Source organism: Ischnura elegans, chromosome 5, assembly GCF_921293095.1.
Source record: "Ischnura elegans chromosome 5, ioIscEleg1.1, whole genome shotgun sequence".
NCBI classification, from domain to species: domain Eukaryota; kingdom Metazoa; phylum Arthropoda; class Insecta; order Odonata; family Coenagrionidae; genus Ischnura; species Ischnura elegans.
In genome coordinates, this window is record NC_060250.1 from 131,772,551 (window position 1) to 131,788,003 (window position 15,453).

Here is a 15,453-nt window from a genome sequence, read left to right on the forward strand (position 1 = left end):
GGGAGAATACTATCCATATTTACCGAGTTTAAGATGGATTTTAAAGTCGGAGGAATATTTTTCACTAAGGATTCATGTACCTTCCTTCTAATTCCCGATCTCACAAAATCGTCGAAAATCACTGCTCTCGAATTTTTGTAAGACTGTCTAATTTCTTTAGTTTTCGACCACGGGAGCTTTCCTTTCCCACTCTGTAGATAGTGGACTCCTAGCACCCAGTAGCCATCGAAGCTTCTCGGCAGGCCTCACTATAACTGTCTTTCGTGGCTTATGAGCTTCTCACCTTTTCTCCTCTTCTTTGTATCGGACATTTTGATTGGGCGTGTTACAGCAGAGATGAGTGTAAAACACACTTCACAATTCTCATATTCAGCAGACCACACAACACTTGTTCACTCCAAAAATGCAATGACAAACTGAACGCCTTCGTAAATTCTTCCCACGGCCCCTTCGGCTAGGGTCGATTCTGGTGCAGGTTTTATGACACCAGAAAAAAACCCAAGCCCCCTTTTGTAAAAGGCGTGCACTGGTTGGGGTAGTGTTTCGCACAGATTATGAGATATTCTCTTTCTTGGTTTCCGCGATGGGACCGAAACACCCAAGGCGAAAGCGTCTTATTTCCAAGCCGCTTGCTTACTTTCGTGTATCAATGTATTCAGATAAAAACACTGCTGTTACGACGTATGAGTATTCTCAGTTTAGGATATCAAACGAATAGAGAAATACATTTCATAGTATGCATTGACAAAAAAACTCCTTTTCCGCCCGAGAATTTTCCCTCTTCGCGCAAGAAAAAGCAAGGAGCCCAGCCCAGCGGCGCCGTAATATTTTTTCTTAAGATCAAAACCTTGCAACTCGCTTCAGAATTGATGTAAGTTAATTATTTTTTCACCAAAAATAACTTTGTAGTTTTCTTCACATTTGATACGCAGCATATAGGGACCTACGACATAAGAAACGTAAGTTAGTAAGCGACTACTTTTTACCTTGCAAAAATCAAAATTTTCTTGTCCTAAAGGGTGTTACGTCGGCATAACAACATTTTCACTCAATATTTGTACAATTGGTGAAGACCTTGAAAGAGAAAATAGTGTGAAGAATTTTGTGCAGAAGATTCAATTCAATACAGGCAACGTTCAGGCAGAAATTGTGAGAAGAAGATAAAGTAAAAAAATACACGTTCCTAACGGAAATTTAAGGAAATGTTTTTTATAGCTTTTGTTATAACTTTTATCGAAAAACTATTGGCACCAATGAATGCAGCATCTCTTTCTACATTAGAATGCAATTTTTAATCAGTGCATAACGCAACATTAATTTTCGCGCTGTTACTGACAACACCGCGCTCCTGGCCTTAAGAGGACGTGGGACATAAATTTTTCTCCTCCCACGAGGCCGTCTGAGTTTGGAGATAGTTCTCTTGTCGGCCGGTAGAGTCGTCCCAGACAATCCATCCTTGCGTCGGCGTTTTTGACTAGGGTTTATTATCTTCAGTGTGCTCCTCTTTGAAGGAATGAGGCGGGCGAGGCTTCTGCAAGCTCTCGCTCCTCCTCTCTCGCTTCTCCCGTGGCCGTCGCCAACGGGAATTCACTTGCACTCTTGGGTGTGTGTGCACCCTGACAGTAGCGATACTCGAGGATCAGTTACCCTTTCTCATTAGAGCCCTTTTACTTTCAGCATGGGTGTCACTTTGAGTTTTTTTATCCGTATTCATGGAAAGCTGAGAGCGTATGGACGCAGAATTTTGCAATGCGCTTCCTCGGAAGTCACGGAGGAAATAAATCCACATTCGCTGGAAGGTGTCCCCGCCTTATCGTAACCGGGGGTCCTCATCCCCACCCGCACATTTTTTGGTCCCTCGGGCCAGATCGCACACATGCTGTGCATCTGACATACTAGATACCTAAATAAAACCGCGGAAAAGAGACTTGGGAACGAAAAATATCATTTTTGTAGCATAAAAATAATATTCTATTTTCCTGTTGAATTTGTATTTTAATAGTACTTAATTATTCAGACGTTATGAATCCGAAAAGCTTTCGTAGTGGAGTTGCATCAGCTGTAGTGATTGGAAAAACCTTGGCGACAAGGTAAATATTGCAGCAAAATCAATAATATACCAATGAGGATTACAAAATAATGTTGGCTTGAATATAAGATACACCTTCAATTTCTGTTTGTATCGGATGTGCCACACGAATGACAACGAAAATGCTGCCCTTACGGACTTTGAAAAGTCCTGATGAAATCCTGTTTCACTCGCAGGTCTTTTCGTTCGAGGTAATTTACAGTTTCTAGTTGCTTTTCCGAATGGAGTGCTATCCGATGGGGACAGGTTAGTAGTTTCCTGGTAATTTTTGGGATACTGCACCAGAGTTAAAGAAAAGAGTATGTAATATCTGTTTTTAAATTATTTATTTTTAGCTTTTTTATTAGGCAACTGTCCTTCCCCGTCTTTCTCCCCCTCTTTCGTTTCCCCGCTGAATTTCTCATTTCTTGAGCTGCCAAAATTCCAGGAGGATTCCGAATCGGCATTGGTCGGGAGAATCTCGGATCAACAATTTCGGGAAGCATACACTCAATGTAGAATTTTTTCAATTTTTCCTCCATAAATGTTCTCCAAAAATCGTCATCCCTTTCGATTCTCTCCACTTTTAAATCACATTTGGTCCATACGGCAAAGATACTAAAATCTCGCTGGGTTATGTGAAGCTGGCCCTGAATTTGGAAGAAGTAATTATGCTTCTGGTTAATCTTCATTTTGTCATTCTTCATCCAGAAGTTTACTTTTCCTTTGTTGACTGCCTCTTCTACAGTCATCTCTGCTGCCGATGACGGACACTTTATTTCGACTATCCCACGATCACCAACAATTCCATCGGGAGTAGCTCCAAGGAAAGGAAATTCTTTGTAAACGTACAGCCCGCATGGTTGAATGCAAATACCTTCCTTTAACTCCAATGCTGTGTGAGCTTTTTCCTCATTTATCCTTCCATATTCCAAGTGAGGAGAGTCAAAATTGCTGTACATAACTGATTTTATAAACTTTTCACAGCCAGTGTGCGGAAGCATTTTACACACGCGGCCAAAATTGGAAGCACTGAGCATCTTCCGCCGCATTGTGACCCACTGAATATTTTTTCCTTGCCCCACTGTTTGCCTTTCGATTTCCTCTGTTTCTTTTTCATTCCTTTGGAGGGATTTGAGGAAAAGCCGACACTCATCTTCAAATGGTGGTTTAGCATGTCCGGTCTTTCAGAAAAGGGCCCGCAATCAGGGTCACGATTTTTTCCCAGACGACTGAATATACTTCTCTTCGATCTTGGCACACCTTTCCTTCTGATTGAAGTTGAAAGCGCCTTTTCACTTTTCCTCTGAAGTGACTTTTTGCAGTGGTACCCTGGACTTACGTCGCATACATTTTTATAAAGTGTGCGCAATGGGTTGCCAGAGTTATTACTCACAACTGCTCCGTCACATCTTCCCTTGTATGAACGGGAGAGGGCATAATTGACTCTTTTCCCACCAATGAATTTTGCTATAACAGCGTTGTAGTGTTCTACTGGATTATTATCCACGTCATAAATAAGGCTTCGACTATGACGACTTATGTTTTTTACAATACACATCAATTTTTCATACACACCACTTCTTTTCAATTCTGGAATGTAGTTTTTTTGATCACTTTTGTTTTTACCATCGCAAAAATACCCGATTTCTTTGCATTTCTCATGCTCTCCAAAAATGTGGCTCGCACTATTCAGGATATCCCTCTCGAGTAGTTGAGCTTTTTTAGGCAAGGGTATATCCTGAGATTTTCGGAACTAGACAGCTTTTGTCAATGCAGTTCTAAAGCGCAAAACATTTTCTGCTCTAAATTTCCTCTCAACTCTGTCACAGATCACAATTTTTTATCACTTCGCCCCTTTTTTGGCGTTGTTTGGCAGTCCGCATCTGAATGATTTCAAGTACTGTTGCACGAATGCGGTGGCAGACATTGAAGACCAAATCGTTCCTTATGTTCCCCATGCACACCGGCCACGGAGGGGAAAATTTCCCCTCCCATCCCTCTAGGACCTCTTTCAAGGTCTTTGCAAGTCTAGACTCAGGGAATAGCGTATGATAGCAATCCGTTCTATTTCTGACAGAGCGCTCGGGGCGAGAGAAGTGAGAACTAAGATGACTGCGGCCGCTGTCGTTGATGCCCGTTTTGGGACTGAAATCCCTCAAAACTCTCGTATTTCATTCCTTAATTACGCACTTATCTGAAAAGCATTGTCCACGAGAGTTGGTGTGTTAACCATAAACATCTGACTAAAAGGTGATGCGTAAGCATAAACGTCATTAATGGATTCAATATTCCACAGAGATTCCCGAAAATTCCCATTATTTCCAATACCGCCTTGCATAGTTGTATAATTTAGAAAAAAATAAAAATAAGATATCGACTTAGCTACATACTTTTCCTTGAATATATCGAAAACCGCATGCCTGTACAATCAAAATCAACGGTATAAGAACGGAACGTGTAGAAGCATGTAATATAGGGGTGTACTGCGTCCTCTTAAGGAGATGGGAAACGATTCTCCATAAGAGCCCCTACTGTCAACTAAATGTGGAACGCTCTAGAAATATTACGCATACTAGAAAAATATACATGCTTGTTCATAAAAAAAAGCTTGCTGATGGTTAGTAATTCCAATAGCAAATACATGCAAGGTTAGAACTATGAAAAAAATAACATGCAATGAGTGATCTTAGCGAGCGACGCCATTATTCCTATCGATTGAGACAACGTTGCTATACTTAATAGTACGAGGGAAGAATGACATTTTAAATCTCTTGTTTTGCAGTGTATTTCTTTTATTTTATTCTCATGATCACGTCTTCTATCGCACGATGGTAAACGAAGGATTATACTGCTTTAGACTTTAAAAAAACACCACTGGCCACTTATTAGCTCCTTTCGTCGACTTTATAGTATCTTTGAAGGGCCAGACGAGTAGTACGATAAATATATCTAAAACATCTACATAATACCCTACGAGCCACCTCTAGGGTGTTTGGCAGGTGGTGATCAATCATCAGCATGCAACATGCAATTGGACTCCCACATGCAAACCACACAGTACAAAAAACGTCACGCATACTAACAAATTATGCTACCATATGCTGTTAGAAATGAAAATAAAATTAAGAAACATGCATTAAGTTTTACATAGGTTAGCAGGCCACACCACAAGTCATCCAATCCATTTAAAAGTGCAACAATTTTTATTGCAATAATTTGGGATAACTTTTGCATATAATTTTTTTAACAAAGTTTCACATTCGTCAATTAAATTATTCAAACGCTTTGGAAGCGCATAAATACCGTTAAAAAATCTTTTGATGTTGTCTGAAAACACTCGTGCACCTTCATCTTTTCCCTCTTTTGGGAATGCGGTGAATAAGATGAATAAGAAATTCAAAAATTAATACATTCGGTAGGGTTTGCAGTCGAATGGCCTTCCTGTGGCAGCGCACTGTGATGCGGTACCAACTCTCCGGAAGTCCGTAGTTCTCGTCATTTACCTAATCCTGATTTCAGGGCGTGGAAGAGTTTATGGCGTATTTATTTCTCTATTTATTTAATCCAGTCCAAAAACAGCACGAGGCCAGTAACAGAGGACTACAATAACAGGAGAAACAATTTAATAATATTAAGCAACGTGACCAATAATGAACAAAAAATATTCAACAGTATTTACAAATAGATAAAGAAAAGTAAATTTCATAGGGTGGTGTGAGGAATAAGGGGAAAATTACGATAGTGATGGTGCAAGTTGGATGACGGATGAAGAGAAGGATCAAAATTTGGAACACATTTGGCATAGCAGTTAATAGAAGAAGGAAGGGTGAATAGAAAAGAACCTTTGGAGACATAGAGGCGGGGGATGAAACAATGAAATAGGTCACTCGACCTCGTCGTGCGCGAAGGAACACGAAGCTGAAAAAAAAGAAAGTAGATCAGATGATCTGTACTTGCCATTTGAATGTGAGAGGCGGAGTAGTGTCACTCCTTTGTTCATCTGATGCTTTAAAATTACTCTTTTTCATCCTCATCAAGAGTAGGCATCACTTTCCCACTAATCATCTACATCTACATAATACCCTGCGACAGGGCCGGCCTTAGGGCGGGGCGACCGCCCCGGGCCCCGCGCTTTGGGGGGCCCGCGTTCGTGAAAAAAATAAAAATATAAATAATTTTGTTAATAAATATAATTATAAATTTTATTTGTATTATACTATTTTGGACTCAACTGCGTGATGGTATCATAACGGCATAATTACAAAGTCTGAATTTGGGAGGGGAACACATACTTAGCCAGAGAGTGGTAGGGATTCAAAATGCTCGAGTTTGTAGATGGGGTATAGAGTTTAATATTTTAAGTGAAGGGCCCCGCACTGAAGGTTCGCCCCTAGCCCCGCACCTGCTAGGGCCGGCCCTGCCCTGCGAGCCACCTCTAGGGTGTTTGGCAAGGGGTGATCAATCACCAGCATGCAGCATGCAATTGGACTCGCACATGCACACCACAGGGTCCAAAAACGTCACGTATACTAACAAATTTTACTACCATATGCTTCTAGAAATAATAATAAAATTAAGAAACATGCATTAAGTTTTAAATAGGTTATTAGGCTACACTACAAGTCATGCAATCTATTTACGCGTTCTATTGCTGCCGTTATAATCTCTTATTGATCGTGGAAAAAATGACATTCGGAATCTGTCTGTTCTGCAATCTATCTCTCTTATTGTATTTCTATGATCTGATCTACCATAGTATATTGGCGTCCGTAAGATATGGCTAATTTTGTTAGAAAAGACTCTTGAATTTATCTAAAAGGTTTATACTATTTTTCAATCTACGGTCCGACAGAGATTCCCATCCGAGTTTATCTAGGAGGTCAGTTACACTAATAAGACTATCGTAACGACCTTTCACATACCTGGGAGCTCTTCTTTGCACGCGTTCTAACTCTGTTATTAAGCCTTTTTCATGAGGGTCCCAAACACTGGCAGCGTATTCTAAATGGGGTATACTGTTGAGTGGAGAATTTCTTTCATTACGCTGATGAGACATCCGCTCCAGCCTTTCGTTATTGGTTGGCCGCTTTTGAACTTGCTATACCACTCTTGAACTTGCTGCATCGCCACACATGAATTTCCTTTCTGCGATGAGTTTCATCGTTTTCACACCTTCAACACTGAAAATTAGACCAAGCTCGGATGTGGATAGCGCGATCCACCACAACGCTATTCTAAAATCGTATGACAGCAAGCTTCACTTGTGCAATGCAAGGTTGTAACAAGCTTGTGACAATGCCAGAATTGCAAGTCGGGTGATGGCGGAAGAGGGTGATCGTGAACGGATGGAGAGAGAAGAGGGGATTGGAAAGAAATCGGTAAGGTAAAAGTTAACGTAATCTTGAGTTAATCTTTTGGAAATCGTAATATTTTAATTTTTATCTCGGTAACCAAGGGCGAAGAAAACAAACTGTGACCTACATACGGGAGAGGACAATGTGAGCATATACAATAATAATTTTCGCATTCCAACTCAAAAAATTAGGTTGAGGGCAGAGGAGAGTATGAAGTTTTTTTCCGTGAAATCATTTTCGGACTACTTTTTCGAAGCTATACACTTAAAAATAAAGTAAAAAATCTAAATGAAATCGTGGCCACATGTATTAGCTTTCGCAATTGACAATAGCCATCCGCGTAGCACGACATCGGACAATCCTTTCAAACAGCAGAAGTAAAAATGTAAAATATTACAAAGGAAATTTTGGGGCCAGATAAAGACTTATGGTTGTTATGTATTAACTGTGTGTATTTAATGTTTGCATGGCACATATATGTAGTCACAAGTACGTAGCTTTTATCCATACTCGATGGCTATATTTGTTTTAAAGTGTAGATAAAAACTTGTGCCAAAATTGAGGTACTTATTTCGTAGAAAAATTTAAGCCTGCATTGACAAATATATCTCAAACTATTTTCCTTAAGGATAATGTGTAACAATTTGTTTCGTCCATATAAATCAGCTAGCAAACTAAAGCTGTTGGGTGGAGAAAAAAATAACAGAAAAAATACTAGGATTCATTTTTGACATTTTCATTTATTTTGATCTTTTTCATTTTCATTTGATCTTTATATTACAGAAGCTGTTCTTAAAAAATGTATTTTGTCAGTAACTGCTAAATATTAATGGACCCAATCAATAATTCAATTGTTTTTTGTGCTTTCCTTTCTAAGTGATTATGTGTTTAGAGACTCACAAAAAATACTCAAATCATAAATTACTAAAACTGCAGTAATACAACCTACTCCTACACACTTAAGGTAAGAAATAAAACAATAGCAATTAAGGTCAATTCTACACGATTGACAATATTTAAATATTGCTGATATTTGACTCGATGCCGAACTTGAATTCAAAAGTCTATCCGAGAACTCCCTTCAAGTTGCAGATGAGTTAGGGTTTGGAATATCACACGGAGAACATACATACGTCAAAGAAACGGGAAGCAACGCGCCCGCAGAAAATCCAGAAGCATAGTTCAGGAGATCAATTTCCAAACTTTTTCGGATCATTTTATTTCAAAGATTGATTTAAAATAGACGGCAGAGGTATCCGTGGAGTCCGTCCTCTTGAAGGCCTCATTCCCTCCACACTATCAAGATTCGGGACTCGTCAAAAACTGCTGCTGTCGTACAGAAAGCGTTACATGGATGTTAAACGAATAGGATGATTTACTATTATTTTTTATTGCCTAAATCGAAATATTATTACTCATTGAGTACGCATTTCACGCTTTTACATTTTTAAATGACGATATCTATTTTTCGCGATTAAATGAAAAGAGAACATTTTCAAGCGCGCGAAAACGCGACGGCTAAGTATGAATGCTGGGAAAAGCCCGTGTCACACCATTCTGGTTCCCGATGTCGCCGTATGAGGTGACCTTGGGGCGAGGATATGTGCGCCACTGCGATGCAGGTTGCTAGCAGGTAAGTACCCTGCTAGTAGGTAGCGCTTGGCTTAAAGAAGGATTATTAATACCTTATCAAACGAAGGAAACATTCCGACCATAGTCAATTTTAATAGGTGACCAGAAAGAGACGTTTCCCTGAGCTCTGTGCCTCATGCATGCATTGGTAATCTTAGATGATGTTAAATTCCCATCTACTCGTATAAAATCTGGGTCCCTGTGACGTCACGTGGAGTGGCATCGCATGGGCGCCAATCTGGCCTTTTTCATATGATGATAAAATTGACCATTGCCATTCGTTGGAACTGGGATTTCTAAAAGCAAATAATTTGTATATTATGAAAACCCAAATGATGGGTAACGAATCACAATCAATGCATTTCGTTTTCTTTGATGAAGGAAACTACCCTATTGAGTTGGGAGCCGCTAGAGACCCCGGAGGCTGCGCGCTAGGCTTAGATTGCTTGAGGAATTGAGAATGGATAACTTTAATTGTAAGAGCGATACGGAGATCATCATATTAGAACCCGACTACATTTCCAGGTACGATCTATACGATAAAATAAAATAGATATTTAGGTGAACGGATGGATGCGGGAATTCGTTATTTCCCCCGCACGACAAAGGACTTAAATACATGCTAGGTGTAATTTCGATAGAACATTTACTTTATAAATGGATACGGCGGGTGTCCTGCGTCCCCCGCCACACGCATTTTGAGGCAGCTTGCGGGGTAATATGCAGATGTAGATGACAACCATAAAACTTTTACAAATGAATCGGCTTACTACGTGTGCATAGTAATCTTTATCAAAGAAATAGCCAAAAACCCGCCATTTATGAGTCTTGTAAATCCCAAAATTCTATATCCCTAAACCCCTTCGCAATTGTTAAGAGAAGAAAGAACCACACGGGAAGTTGACTCGAAGCGCGTCACAAGACAATATTTTTCACACTATTAAAATGAAAATACGAATTTTCCAACGTACCTGAATTTGTATCTAAACTCTCATTGTGTAGTAAACCGATACAGGAACCACTGTTCTTATTCAGCCAAGCACTGACGTTTTTGAGATATTATTAACATAAAAGAGTTTTTCTTCTTCTCATTTCTTTTCTGCGCACCGCTTTCGTGAACACGTTTCATATTAACACTTCAATTGAGCATGAAACCCTCTCACTTGTCAAACCACCTTTCACCATTGGCATTCACTGAACTACTAAGCACTAGTTATGAGCGATATATCGCTTACTATGATTGAATCACCGTCACTGAAAAGTAGCAGTCACTGTCGGTGATTCAATATTCGAAATCACTGTGATCGGTGATTCGATCACTGGATTCGGTGAAGATAGCTCTGGCTGCTACCAAGTGATATGCGATATATCGCCACCTGTGATTGAAGAGAAGTAGCCGATCACTGCCGGTGACTAAATCACCAAATACTCGAAATCACTGCGACTGTGAATACGGTGAATTTAGCTTCGGCAGCTACCATGATGCTACCAACAGTAAAATAAGGATGTCTTATTCATCTTTTATGATAAATAAGGCATTCTGTACGAAATATACAGCTAAAGTTTTGATTTATGATGGTTTGATTAAAAATATGTTTAAAAAATGATTGCCCCTTATTAATTCTTTTACCCCATCAAATTTACTTAATTATTGTAAATAAACTCGGAATCAGAACTATTCCCTCAAAAAAATTATTTCCCCTATTCTTTTGCAATTTTCTATAAGTTTTTTCGTTTCTATTGAGGAGAGCTCACTCCTTGGAATTGGATTAAGTAGCAGGAATAGCAGCGCCACAAATCACCGCTGAATTCTAAGAGTGATTCTCACCTCGGTGATCGCAATCACAGTTAAGAATCACCGTTACTGGAGAGTAGCAGTCACAGGTAACGAAGTGATCGGAAAATCACAGTTCCGCTCATCACTACTATGCACTACTAATGTAAGGATTCATAAGGATTTCGCGATCTTTGTGAGGGGGGAAAAAAGAATATTTCTGCTGTGCGCGCGCAACTTTCCCCCTCCAATAACGCTTCCTTCCCTACTTCCAGTCCTGGGAGAACTACTTGGCGCTGATTCCCACGGTAATAGATACCCCTTAATCAGACAAGTGAGATGTGTAACTGTACCCAGACAAATTATCTGATATTTTTTCTGGATGAATCAATTAGGGTATCCACTACCAGCGGGGATATCGGGTTTCGCTACGGAACTGAGATTTTGGGAAGAGTGGATGAGGGAAAAAATGACATGTCAAATGTTCCGTCGATGTCCCCAACATATACTGAAATATACAAGGTCACACTTGAGGTTGCCACCGTGGTCTCATCTTGCAAGGGATATTCACACGAACTCGTCGTCGAATTTGGCCTAAGCGTGGGACAGGAAAGAGAGAGCCATCAGCGCCCCAGAGCAAGGCGGCCGCGTCATGATATTCATGAGCGTTGTGGGGGCCGTGGGGGCAATCAATAAATCATGGCGATCAATAAATTTGAAGATATGGATGATATCAAAATGCGTTCATAAGTGTAAAACTATTAATAGTATTTCATCATCATTTTAAAACATCAATATCCACATACAACCCTGCAAGTCGCCTCAACAGGTGTTTGGCGGGGGTGTTAGGACGCCTACCGTTTACCCAAAAAAAATAAATACTCTTACGAAATTACGTCGAGCATTTATTAAGGTACTTTATTGTGCGAGTGAAAAACGAATTCCAATATCCATCCGTTCGACAAAATATCTCTTTTATTCATCGTATCGGACCCGGAAACGTAGTGAGGCCCTAATATGATGTTCTCCGCGTCGCTCACAAAGATATCCATTCTCCATTGTTTAAGCAATCTATAAGTAAGCCTAGCCGCCGAGTCTCTTGTGGCTCCCGACCTAATTCGTTTAACATTTGTGAATCGCTTTCTGTACGTCCGTAGCATTTTTTCAGTGCGGAATGGCACATATCATTTAATATCTAGTCCGATAATATTCTCACAATACGTTTGACTAATTCGAACTTCTTCAGAACCCTGTCTTCACTTTATCTGTTGGTTCGATGTTGAAACTATCCGCTGCACATTAGAGCGGATCGAAAAAATCGATTGTTTTCAAATCCACCTGGCCCAATGAAATAAAAAGTTGTGGAAATGGTTAAAAATAAGGCCTGAAAACTTTGAGATCTCTAGGTGAACCTCTGACCCTCGCTCAAAAGCCATTGAAGGGTGAAGGGCAAAAAATCAAAACAATATATTTTATGATCATTCCCTATAGATTTTGCCGAGTTACTCTACTTTCGGGCAAAAATTTCGTGCTTTGTGACGTATCTGCCACCGTTAAGCCACATAATTCCAAATTTGAGTGCGCGTCTGCGAAGAAAATATTCCAACACCCACGCAGCGTCGCGGATAGAGGAGCGGCAGGCTGCTTCCGTCTCCTTTCCGCACGCCTCTCACCCTCCTAAACCCCGAAACAGCAAAATTCATCCATCTTTGATAATTTAAATCGGCAGATGGTAGAAGGTAAAAAAGAAAGCGTAGCGAGACGACTTGTCTCTTTTTTTTGGCGTATCGTCGGGGTTAAACAAATTGACATCACCAAATTTTAGAGAAGTGAAGAAATATTTTTGTTAAGTTCGCGATATTTTTAGATCCGAGAACGCAGGCAAGGAACCTACGGTCTATATAGTGGCCACTCCAGTGACTAAAAAGGTGTACGAACTATGGAGACGCGCTTCTCTTCCATAATGTTTTTGACTAAATGGATTTTGCGGTACTATAAGCAACTAAAACTTACGGGAAAAGGTGAATCTAGTCGAAAAGAAGAGTAACATTGAAAAAATGTGTCATTTATGTATATAATCAACGTATCTTGTCTAGTTTAGTAATAATAAATAGAAATGTTCTTTTGAGTAAGTTGTAGAGTTTTCGCTGTTTCTTAAGGACCCATCTAACATTGTTGTTGTACCAACGAGGTTTTTTACAGTCAAATTTGAGTTTGCACGGAATATATTAATTGATTCGTTGGCGTAGAATTTCTAAAAAGCATTTCGATGATACTTCAGTGTTTTTATTATCTGCTTTAGCTACAAAGTCCGTGTACGATTTATTAAGCTTCTCGCCAAATTTAATGAAGTTGCAAGTATCAAATAAATATATATTCCGTTTCGGATTTACAAATGAGTCCACTCCAATTTTTCAGGTTGCAAAAATTACTATGTGATCACTTACACCGTCAATAATATTGATTTGTGAAAAAAGATCTGATGCTTTCCCGGCGTATGCTGGTAGTGAAGGCCTTTCGGGTGTTCCACCGGGTACTCTCCTTCATGGCTGCCGACGTTTCGGGGTACGAGTCGTGCTCCATCCTCAGGGCTGAAGCCTCATTCAGTCATCGAATGGAGTGGCGTACTTTTTTTCTTTTTACTTTCTTTCTTTGCATATGAATTGTTTCCCCTGGATATTGACACCCGAAGCTTTCTCCTTGATTTCTTTAATGGCTTCTCTATGTAAGCATTAAAAATTAACGGGGAAAGTGTCTCGGGCCCCTTTTCTTATATTCTTGCTTCTGCACAGTTGGGTCCGCATTTGAGCACTGCTACTTGGTTTTTATACAAACTATGAATAATTCTACGATCATTATACAGTGCTCCGATTTCTTTCAGAATTCTAAGCACTGAATTCCATTCGTCTATCTAAATGATACATTAAGCCTTTGGAGATCCGGGACTAGACGACGGGAGGATGCCAACAATCACGCCGCGCCGCCCATCACCAGGGAAAGAGGGCAGCAACTGTTCTTCGTGTGATTGAAGGTGGAGACCATAGAGTTGAAATGAAGGCTCAGAAAAAGCGCCGGAATGCGAGTGCAAATATTCCTGCAGTACAATGAAGCCATAGTTACGGTAAAGTGAGAGACTAAGGCCGTTTTCCAATTCGCAATTATTCACCCTTCGTGCACTTTTCGATCGTCAACTTGCGGATGTGACGACAGCAAGGGTGGATCCAATTGGTTAGGGCGCAAGGGAACGAAGGGTAAGTGAACTAGGGAACGGGGATGCTCCCTCGCTCCCTTCCCCTCGTAGGAAGTGGACGTCAAAATGGCGGCAATGGAAATCTCAGAAATCTTGAACTGGAGTTTTAAGTAATTATGTGTTTATTATGTGAGCTCTTCTACGCTATATTATATCGGCATTGTGAATTCTTGCTCTTCGCATGCAAAAATATAAGTATAAAGGTGAAATTGATTCTTAAATCAACCACCAGATATTCTAACACTACCCCGTGCGTCACATTTCGTTACTGCCAATAGTTCGCATTATTTCCGTTCACACTTTATGGCGCCAGTAGAGCATTAGTAAGGGAACAGGGTGCAAGGGAGAAAGGGATCAAGGGAATGAGTGCATACTACGTGGATTGGAAAACGGCTTAAGCCGGTATATACCGTAAGGGTACAGTTTCACATGCCTCCGACAGAATACTATGATGAAGAAGTTGAAGGCTTCTGCGGAGATATCACGGAAGTAATCAAACAGGTAAGGGGTGAAGAAAACCTTATTGTTTTAAGTGATTGAAAAATTATCGTCGGCGAAGGTCAGAATGGAAGAATAACCGGAAAATTCGACAGTCCTGACATTGTTTCCTTCCTCAACATTAGAGTACCTTCCCGCCACACCCGATCTACTTCTTTACTCCACATTCCTACACCCAGGCTATCTGTAATTAAGCGCTCTCTTTTCCAAAGGCTTTCCCTTTTAATAAATACTCTACCCGGTGATATTGATCCGTTTGGTCTGACACTTAAAATTTTACACATCGGGCATTAACATATTTATCGCATAAATGACTAGATAGCCGGATAAATGTTTGTTTTTCTTTTTTATTCTATTTAAATTTGTAACAAATAATTATTCTTTAATTATTTAATATTTGTAGTTATAAGTGCACTTTAAATTGGCAGTATTGCTGTATGTGCATCTCTTTATTAAAACAAATAAATAAATAAAAAATAAGGATCAGAAAATCGAATTTAAAGAGGAGAAAGTCTTCTACAATTCTACGCAGAACAAAAATTAGTGGTTGCTAACACCCTGTTTAGGAATCACATGCGAAGAAGATATACAATTTAAGGGCCAGGAGACAAGAGAAGATTTCGACTAGACTATATTTTATTGGATCCGAGGTTTCGGAAGAAGATAAACCTTAGACAGATGTCTATATATATCAGATAAAGAATATTTGCGGCATAGCCCTGAAGAAATTAGGATTAGCCAAGCGTGTTGTGAGAAGATTTTTGGATGAGAAAGTAAAACTTAATCCGCGAACTGAATAAAATACAAAGGAAGGCGGCGCGTTTTGTCAAAAACTGCTAAGGGCGTACAGACAGCGTTACCCAGATGTTAAGCG